General features: G+C 42.2%; 2 long non-coding RNA genes across 3 annotated transcripts in view; one reads left to right on the forward strand and one right to left on the reverse strand.

Moving 5' to 3' along the window:
* The window catches only part of LOC144383506 (uncharacterized), a 58,626-nt gene extending 49,474 nt beyond the window's left edge, over positions 1 to 9,152 (reverse strand). For both annotated transcript variants that reach the window (XR_013450935.1, XR_013450936.1), the window contains exons 1-2: positions 9,012 to 9,152; positions 8,742 to 8,864 (exon numbers count right to left, since the gene is read on the reverse strand). This is a non-coding gene — a long non-coding RNA (uncharacterized LOC144383506). The remainder of the gene's footprint in view (positions 1 to 8,741; positions 8,865 to 9,011) is intronic.
* On the forward strand, positions 3,490 to 5,547 carry LOC120826147 (uncharacterized). The gene is made up of 2 exons (XR_013450867.1): positions 3,490 to 5,344; positions 5,448 to 5,547. It is a non-coding gene; the product is annotated as an uncharacterized LOC120826147 (long non-coding RNA).
* Positions 9,153 to 10,477: the final 1,325 nt, after the last annotated feature.

Raw genomic sequence — 10,477 nt, forward strand, 5'->3', positions numbered from 1 at the left:
ATCGGCTGTTGCTTTTTGGCATTTATCCAAGTTCATTATATAACACGGACCAATGATACGGACTGACTGTGGTCATACTTGTTCCAACTAGACAAAAAATCAATAATGCAAAGATGTTTGTATGAATCGGTGTGGTTCTGTGTCAGCATTGTGTGCATTTTAACATTTTTTTTTCAAACTTAAGACACCTGTGTCACCCTTTCAAAAGCATCAGAAAGCGCAAAAGAATTGAAACATATTTTCTATGGATATATAACATACACTTTTCTTTATTGAGCCTTGCACTCCCCCATGTTAAACTACCACACGCTCAGGTCTACCAAAGTCATTTCAGATGGAAGAAGTAAGATTTTAAATTAAAGCAATTACATGAGCACATTTAAAGTTCAGTGGCACAGATTTATTACAAAAGATGACATTCCGAATCTTTCCTCAGGTAAGATAAACTACAATAAGAATGACCCTGGGCTCCAGATATCTTGAATATTTAATCCGGGATCTTTAATTGGTCCATCTTTTTGTTGAGTATATTTATTCTTAACTTCACACAGTTGCAGAATTCTGTAAAGCTATGCCTGCCCTACAGAGACCTCCCTGGTTTGAATAAGTTTCATTCTTGGACAAAATGCATAATTGGTGACACATCTTTACTGACGCCTGACAGGAAGTGGGTGGCCCTCGCTAAAGGCTTTCTTGTACAAGTAAAAAAACAAAAAAACATGTTGATCTATTTGGAGGAGAGAACAAAGCCTAATTATAAGAAATAAAGAAGTAGACTATAATACTACTGGATATTCACCTCGAGCATTAAACTCAGAGTCAAAACTTTGTTGAATGTAATTGCTTTACCTGCAGCCGCACGTTGACTTTGACGCACTTTAAAAAGAAAAGCCTGCTCCTCAAGCAAAGCCTCCTTCCCCTTTCTTTCATTGTATTTCTAGACTGCACCTCGATCTTCTTGTCAACAGTGTGGACCTGGAAGCCGGTCCTCAGGCTCCCGGCGCGAGCAAGGCTTACTCAGTATGATGAGTCTAGTTTTTCATTATTCTGTGTTACCCAGTAAACAAAATCAAACATTTATGAGAGTTTTATGCAAGGCATCGGGGGGACCTGTGTCTCCGTCTAGATTGAGAAAATAATTTACCTCTCCGTACCAAAGCTTCCCTGCTGTGGGCACTGGGGTCTCAGAGAGGCTGTGTTGTTGGCTCGCTGCCAGTGAAGTCAGCGGTCGAAATGGCTTGAAATATACCTTTGAACCCCCCCCTCTCTCTCTCTTATTTTTGTTCTATCCCTGCATCTACTTCCACATGAGTCTTTATTTTACATCATTACTTTTTCGTCCTTTTTTCACGTGGCGTCTACGGTCGTTAATCAAAAGGTGAAGGCATTTACGGCCGTGCTACGAAGGTTCGTCTTCCAACATCCAAAATGTTGCTCACAAAGCAGTAATGTTCCAGGAGAATGATTTGCCTAACAGTCATTAACCACATTATTGAACTACTTAACTCCGAAAGTGATATCAGCGACCTCAGTGGAAGGGGCAGACGAGACTCTCTTGTCTTTTTTGGCAGTGCTCCTGGGAGTCCAACCAACTCCAATCCACCCTTCTACGTCAGGCCAAAGTTGATACGGAGCCATCAATTGCATTAAGCACTGGCTTGATACACGAAACTAAACCTCCCCTTCAGAACAGGTCTCTGAACCCGATAAGAGTTGGCAAGGAAATAGACGGAGTTATAATTTATTGTTTGTCGTCGTCTTTATCTCAGCCTTCCTTCTCTTTATAGATGACTCCGGACATCTCTACTTTGTGACTCAATTACAGACAGTGGGAAGTCTGGGATGAAGTCATCCTGTAAAAGGAGATTTAGTTTATTCTAGACTTAAAGCGCAAACATGGGAGGTTACATATATATTGAATGTTTGTTGTATTAATGATTGTTGTATTGAAAATAGGAGCACCTTCTCTGTTATTCCTACGAACATAACCTACTTTGTATTTACGGTAGATCTTCAGTTCTTTTCTGTCTAAGCAATCATTTTTTTTGCGTACTTGAATTTGCTTAAAACATTTTCCTCTTTGCCGAAATTGGCAAAGAAGATCAGAAAGACTCAATATTAGAAGAAAATATACACTCCAGGAGGATGATCATATTCGACAAGTGCATGAGATTGCAAGATTCTGACTAACAACTGTATTTCGCCATCTTTCCAAAAAATATGTGAAAGCTAGAGCAAAATGGTAATTGTCTGCATGAATAACCAAAAAATGTGGTGAAAAAGCTCTGTTTGATATTATCTTTTAAGGTTTGCTGTCAGTCTCTAGTTGCAATCATAAAACAGACAAATAAATAAGCCTGATGTAGAACATAGTGTTCCCAGCGCACCCTCATAGGGGTATTTTATTTTGTAGTTGTTTGAGCTTCTGTACAGATTGGTCGGTTGAACAGACACAATGTACTAGAGACTTCTACAAATATAGATCATGACAGGCTTTTATATTTATAACTTTTTTCTCATTTGTCTCAAGACAATCCTGGAAAGGAAATACAAAAGTAAATACTGTCACAAGTGTCGCCTTCCAGTGGCTCACTAAATTAGTATTTATGTCTGTAAAACAGATTCATGGTTGGATGAAAATCGAGGGAAAATAAAACAATTTCCAAGTGTTCTGAAAAGTGCCCCTCAACAGCCTCCTCTTGCATGTAGAGTTTGGGTCAGGCATTCTTTCACCAGCCCCTTTTTGCAGATGGTGATTAGATCTTTAATTGTCAAGGGAAGGCGTGACTGAGAAGCAGGAAAGAGGAAAAAGGGAAAAACTGATTTTTAATCATGGCCCACTAAATTAAGATTCAAGGTTCCGTCTTGTATCTCCGGCTGATCTATTCCCCTCTCCCTCACAGTGTCTCTCTCTCTCTCTCTGATTGTAATACTCATTCAGAGAGATACGTCCGTCATTTCCAGTCCCCATACATGGGCGCATTTGACGGCCCAGGACGAGAAAGAGTGCCGACTAAGTTGGACTCATTTAAGAAAGAGCAGAACAAAAGTCACAAATCTGAGGATTTTGGCAAAAAAAAAAAAAAAAGAGTTGTTGAAATACTCTGTATACCACGTGAGGCCGCTTCACTGACTGACCATGAGATTCAAATGTGACACAAGGCAGAAACCCCATATTGAATATTGTGTGGAGAAAAAATGCAAAGATTCTCAGTGGCTCATTCAGCGCCACAGGGTGGATATAATTATTGGATATCACACCGCTCTCGACGTGTCTAAAAATGCAATTGGATCCACAGACATGAGGATTGTGCTGAGACATGATTGCTCCACATGTCCATCTGTCTGAAGATGTGGGAGGGTGGTTTGCAAGCCAAGTCTGGACATGCACATAACGACACGCTATCAAAGTGTCCATCAGGCAAATATGCGTTTGTGCGTCTTCATTTTCCTTGGCTGTTCTCCCAAGAGTAACTTTTTAGAGGGCACGGACAAACACCATAAAATTTATGAGGCGTTGCTGAGGTAGATGTTTTAAAGTGTTGGATTTTCCAGATGCATGATGCCTCTTGCCTTAAAGTTAAATTACCTGCGTGGCCACGAGGAAACTGATGAAAGTCAGGTGTTTAATTATTTGATCAAAATGAGTAGATTAGGTTTAGCATTCAACTTCACAAACTAGCGAGGGTTGATTAAAGACACTTCTTTTGTGTGGAGGAGAGAGGACCCAAACGCAAGAGCAGGTAAAGTCTGTTTTAATCAACTTAGAATGTCCAAAAACAAAATGGCACTAAAGGCTTAAGAGGAGAGGTGCGGGCGCTTGGCCGGCGACGGGGAATCCCAGAGAGTGCAGGGAACGAGCTCCAGGGCGAGGGTAGAGCACTCCAGACAGCAGGCCGCCCACGTCAAACCGGAGGCTGGGTGGAACAGAGGTTTGGACTCGGGCCACACCGTAAGGCGCGAACCGTACCGGACACGACAAGGCCGGAGAAACAAGACTACAGGTACGTCGGGTGCATAGTCAATACTCTGGCAGAGAGCAAGGAGAAGAGGCAGGCTAGAAATAGAGAGTCTAATTGCAGAAGGTAGGAACAGGTGAGGGGAAGAGAGGATGACGAGATGAGAAGCAGCTGGGAATGAATGAGCAGGTCTAAGTGTGTGTGTGTGTGTGTGTGTGTGAAGAAAGAGTTGGAAAGGAGAGCAGGATATAATGTTCATGACAACTTCAGGTTTTAATTTACTTCTTTTGTTAATTAATCAGCACAGTCTGCTTACTTTCTATTGGGATTTTTTCATTGTTGTCATTAACACAAACAACAAATGCAATTAGACACTGTTAAAAAAACACATTTACTCAAAGAACTATTTGAACTTCTAAACTATTTTTAATTCAAAGGAGGATTTCTGATTCCAGTTCTGTCTCAACTAGTATGAATTCATTACTTCACATTTCTATATGGATTTAGCTTATTCTTTCCATCCCGTTAAGTAATTATCTGCGTTATTAGGTTTGAATTTGTGTTTTGAAATCTCATCTAGCTCCTTTTTGTATTATGACCATTAACTAAAGTGAATTTATTTATGTGTTTTTAAATAGGTAATATTACACATCCTGATCTCTTCAAGTGAATCTTTTAAGGGCGGTTATAGCAGAGAGTTGGTGCATCGTATACATTGTTTGAATGGATAATTGTAATGTTGAGTCCAATACCAAAAAGACACACACGCCAAATCCACCATTTTGTAGTGAATCTTGGGGGGTTGAGATGTTTTTTCAAACAGGCATCGTGACAACAGCCTGCCACAGAGTTTGGGTCATCAGTGTAGTCGTTAAGCAGGCCGTAATGGGCCGTGCGAGGCAGTTCTGCTCTGGCGCCGGGCCGGCTGACCTGTGGATCACACCAACATTATCGGCCGACGGATCGCACCATTATGCCCTTGATGGAGGGGAACTGTGGATGTGTCTGGAGGAGATCGAAAATGTGTTCCCAGTGTGCTGCCAATCTGCAGACACGCCACAGGCAGGTGTGGGTGTGTGGGGGGGCTCACGCGTGTACTATGTGCAGGAGCACGCGTTCACATGCATTATGTAGGAATCGACATTATGGATTTTGGGTTGTCTATTCATATCCATTAATAGCCATCCAGTTTATAGCCATTTTGGCTTTTTAAAGTTTTTTCAATAAATGGTTGAATCTGGCACCGGCCGTGCAGCTTGTGCATGTGTGGTCTTCAGTAACTCCACTTCCCTTTTTTGTATCTCATACAGAATCGCTAAAGGTCACAGCTGTCTGCGATGCAGCAGAGACTATCGAACGTGAGGGAAGAGAACCAAACAACGATGGTGAGTGAGAAGACGACAGAAATGCAAACTACAAACGCTAATCACAGTAAATGTCAACTCACTCCTGCCACTCGTTCCTTATTTATTTTATTTCCTTCCACAGATTTATCATTCCGGGTGACTTCCTTACAAAATGCAATGCTTCTGTTGTCTAGATGACTAATAAGGCAGTTTTAAAATAAAAATAGAAACTCCAATGATACAACATTGTCTTGTGAAGTGAAATGAAATAAATAATCAACCCTGACCTGCGGCGTTGTTGTATTCCAGCACTCTATGTCTGCCAATTATTCATTTACTCTATCCACATGAAAAGGTTTTTCATGTTTTAGATTAATCAAAATGAATGCAGAAAACTTTCTTCAATGATGATGAACCCGAAAAGTGATATTTTCATAAATAAATTGCTTGAAAAAAACGGCTGTTACGTCCCTGGCCGTGTATACTAAGTGCTTAGTCCCGCTGCCAGCAGTGGTCCGAAGGAGCGGAGGGGAGGCCCGCTTTGATGGAGGTGGGTGTGGGAAAGACTTGCCCACAGCCGCTCTATGACAACACTTGCACACGCTGTCGGCCAAACAAACTGTGCTGGGAGTCAAATTCACTAAGCTGAGGGATGCTGTGTGCAGAGGGGGGGCGTCTCCTTTCCAGTATCAAAAGATGGCTGATTTAATAGTTAGGTTTGTTTATTTCAACCCTCCCCTCATGCACGCTTCATCTTTTGCCCTCTTTGTCTCTCATTACGCTTTCATGGAGCACACACAAAATGTTTTATCCGCCAGCCAACCAATCCCACCAGCAGGTCCGGGCACGCCACTAATTGTGGTCGGTTGGCCAAGTCTTCAGCTTGTTGCCAACATAAATTACAGAGTTACAATGCTGAAACTCTGAAAGTCACAAGAAGCACCTCCAACAAGGACCCTGGGCATGAAAACAAGGTAAATAGGCACACACTTTTCACATACAAAAAGGTTTGTACATAAAAATATATATCTTTCAAGGCATGAGTTTATTCCTTTTACTAAATATTTTTCAAAAGCCCACAATTAGCTTCTTAAAAATTAAATTAGCTCAAAACTTAGCGTAACTACAACTGCATACATTTGTATTATTCAGTCACGGTGATAGATTGTATGTCGGCTGTAGAGACAGTTGGAGGTCAAACAGTCTTTTTTTACAACGTGCCCTTTTAATTCTGGCCTCTACGTCCAATCCATCAAATACCTCCCTGTTTTTAAACTCGATAGAAAAAAATAGACAGGTAGCACAGCAGTTGAGTGCGTGCACATACCAACGCACACTGTTGCATGCAGGTACTGTATATGCACGCATTCTTACACACAGTGATTAATGACCAGGCCTGAGTGGGTTCAGTCCTCTACAGGCCCACTTTGAAAGGCCAATACTGATTTCCCCCGTGTGAATATAGAGTACTTGTATGCACGTGTGCAAACTAATTCCCCGTCGAGAGGGGAATTGATAAGATGCACGTCTGTAAAACAAAACGCATGTGTTGCACTCAAAATGTTGCACCTTTTCTAGCGTTACAAAAGGGTTAAAGAGCTTGAACTCTAATTATGACAGTATTTGACATGCTTACTGGTTTAGTTTAGTACTATGCTGAATACAGTGAAACGAGGTTTGGTAGTCTGGCTTTGTATTTTCTTTAACTCATTTGTTATATATAAATGAAAACGAGGCTAGCTGGTTCTCCCTGCTTTTATAAAGCCAGTTTAACTAACAAGCTGCTGGTTGTTGCTCCATTATAAGCATTCCAAATTAACAGAGATGTTAATCCTCTGATTAACTAAAGATTTTTTTACTATTTTGTGAAGTGAATATTCTGTTAAATACACAGAAGCATGTACTTGTTGAGGAAAAGAATGCTATTGACATCCATTGGGTTCCAAATGAGCCATGTCTTTATCCCTATACCTGTCACCCTTTTGATAATAACCACTCGTTTCAAAGGACCCTCTTGGACAAGGGAAGTCTGGCACAAAATTATTAGTTCTAATGTCCTGCGTGATAATACGGCAGCATCTTAGACCCTCACTCTGGAGAAAGTCTACATGGCTCAGTCCCAAAGCACAGAATATGGATCAATGCATCCTTTCTGCTTGAAGAAATTGCATTGTAGACAAGTCGAATGCGGGAAAACGGTGTAGAATGTGTATCCAGAGACGTAATACTGGCAAATATTAGTTACTTATGCGCATGGACTCAGAAATCCAGCAGCAACAGCTTCCTATTTCTAAATGATCACAACATTCAGCATCATGAACTCACTACTATTGAGGACTGTTTTCACAGCAAAAGGAATATGGTTTTCTTTGATGCATGGCTTTGACCCCCGGCGATGAGGCTGCGCATGATTTGTGTACAACGTGTAGGGCCATTGCTCATCTACTGTAACGCAAACATGACAATGAATAGCAAAATGAAGACCACTTATTCCCTAAGTAAAAACAGATACAAAGAAATCAGTGTAAATTGGCCAAGGCATACCAACAGTCTATAAGCAAACCTTTGGAAAAGCTCACCAAGAAATCCATTAACTGAGCTATGATGCTTGTCAACTTGCATTTGATCAATTCTTGGATTTTGAAACTTCTTTTAAAATGTCACATCCACTTAATATCACAATATTCAGCAGATAGCCCGGGCCTTGAAGGTGTTTCATGCCTTCTAAAGTGGAGAAAATAAATTCTCTCTCATGAAAACTGCGGACAAATGTCACACGCAATGCGAGTTCTATATTGAGGATCACAGACCTTATTTGGTTTCTAACATATTGCAATGGCATGCATAAATGCAGCCAATTACGGACTTTACTTATAAGTTTATATTTCAGGCGTGGATAACAAAAACAATCTTTTTTGTGAGTAACATTATACAGTAATATAAAGACCCTTCAATCATTGGCTGAAAGTGTATGACTTACGGTCATTGCAACAAAATAAACAGGATACAGTTTAATGAAATAGCCCTCGTTTGCTGCTATTAATTTATCCTCCTCAAAGGACATGTAACCGGACGACCTCACACTCGGGGGCTCGCACACTTTGTCATGTAGCACAGCTCCTCTTTGTTCAGGCGTGGACGTGACGGAGGAGGTGTTGGAAATATCTTGCTATCACACAGATGACTATCCAACGTATTATTGACTATGCTTTCTTCTGCAGAAACACATACGAAGAACACTTCACATATGTGACTGCATCTACATATTCAAACTTTGCTGATGTGCACGTGTCGCGTACTCAGTGTTTTGCCGTGTGCGCTCTATCACGCCGTCGAGTGTTCAAGCCTTTGCAAACTGAGCAGCTGGTCTCCCCTGTGGGAGTCATTAGCAGTAAAGCTCATCCTTTTGTCACACACTCCAGTGTCTGTCCCTCACCTCGCAGCCCAACCTTGGGGCCCGTCCTGTCCCCCCCCCCTGCACACCTGACGTTACTTTCCTCTTCTCTGCGACTTCAGGGCTCCTCTGGCTGGCTGCTCCCGTGGAAACGGAGCCAGATAACTGGAAAGAACGGGAGAGGGGGTGAATAAGCAAGAAAGGGACCGGAGCGGATGAAAAAAGGAACACAAGCACGGGATGTGCCGAGGGAGACAATGAGGTCTGTCTTCTCTCCCCCAGCCTATTATCAGTCTCGGAGGACGCACCCACCTATCCTTGTAAAGTCAGAGACAAAGAGAGCTCACGCTCACTTTCTCCCTCTGCGCCGGCTCTCGCGTTATTTCTTAAAACCCCCCTCGCCTCCCGCATCCACCCAACCGCCGGCCTTTGCTCGCCGCCTCTGTGCAGTCGTGCCACAGGGAGAGTCAGTTATGCGAGAGCCTCGTCTTCTCTCCTTAATCTCAGCGTGGCAGAGCTGGCTTCGCTTTAGATACACAGAGCCCCACTCACTTGCCTCAGCCCAGAAAACAACACCACTGACATTATGCCAACTCACGCTCCACACCGGCCCCAACAAGCCCAGGCGGATGGAAGAGGAGATAGGGGCCCTAGCATGTGGCTGGATGAGAATGACTGCTGTTCCAATAATTCAATAGATCTTCAATAGAGATGCCCCCCCGCCACCCCATGTTGTTTATATCAGACAGAAAATAAAATAAAATTGATCCCTATGGTAGAAAGTTTAAGATAAAAATAGGCAGTTTACTTGGAAATGCTGTTTCATGGCCCAGAATAGAGGGAAACAATCTTGATTTTCTATGCATGGTTCACTGTCACATACTGTACATAGTGTACTCACTTTAGGATTCCCATGAGGACTGAGGCAATCTCTCAACAGATCCAAATGGTGACAGCGCAGATTGGGAATGAACTCCCTTTATGGATTTTTGCTCCAAATAAAGTGGCTCATTCCCCGTGAATGGCCGTGACCCCAACACAATTGACCTGGCAATTTGTCACTTTCAAGGGCATCCACTGGGAGTTTGGCGTAATTGGCCAACTTGTCATCATCCTTCACTCCCTGATCGGTAATGGAAGAGAGGGGAGATGATAGACATGATTTAACATAACCTATGTGTTATCTCTTCTCTTCTTCCCTTCTTCTTTTTCCTTCCAGCAGTCCCTCATCATTCTACAGAATTATTCTTCTTTCTTAGCAATCATTGATACGCAGATAATTAAGGAGTCTCAAGGCCCCGCAGTCACAGCTGTTATTTAAGAATCACTATTATGTCCTCTTTTACAGCCTGTTAATCACTACTGCTACAACTGCATGTGGAAGCAGGGGCGAGTGCCCTCCCAACTAGATGAATGAAAATAGGATTGATTTCCTATGGAGACACATGGCCAGGCCCGATACACCAGCACACAGGGTAGATCAGGTGTTAATGAATATCAATGATGATCTAATGAAGGAGCGGAATAAAAGAGGGGAACAAAGGAGAGTTAAGGCTCGACTGTGAAGAAGGATGTGTTTTAAAAAGTTACTTGAGGAGTTTAAATACCGCGGAATGTTTGAGAAAATTACGGTCGATGCATTAGAAAACATGCAATTTTCTCAAGTAGTCTTTTTCGACCTTTACTCGAAGACACTTTTACTTCATCACAGCCATTATCCCTCTGTGGTGGACCGATTATCAGGGCAACAGGGTGAAGCCTGTCGTCTCAACACACAT

The sequence above is a fragment of the Gasterosteus aculeatus genome, chromosome 10, assembly GCF_964276395.1.
Source record: "Gasterosteus aculeatus chromosome 10, fGasAcu3.hap1.1, whole genome shotgun sequence".
In the NCBI taxonomy this organism is placed as follows: domain Eukaryota; kingdom Metazoa; phylum Chordata; class Actinopteri; order Perciformes; family Gasterosteidae; genus Gasterosteus; species Gasterosteus aculeatus.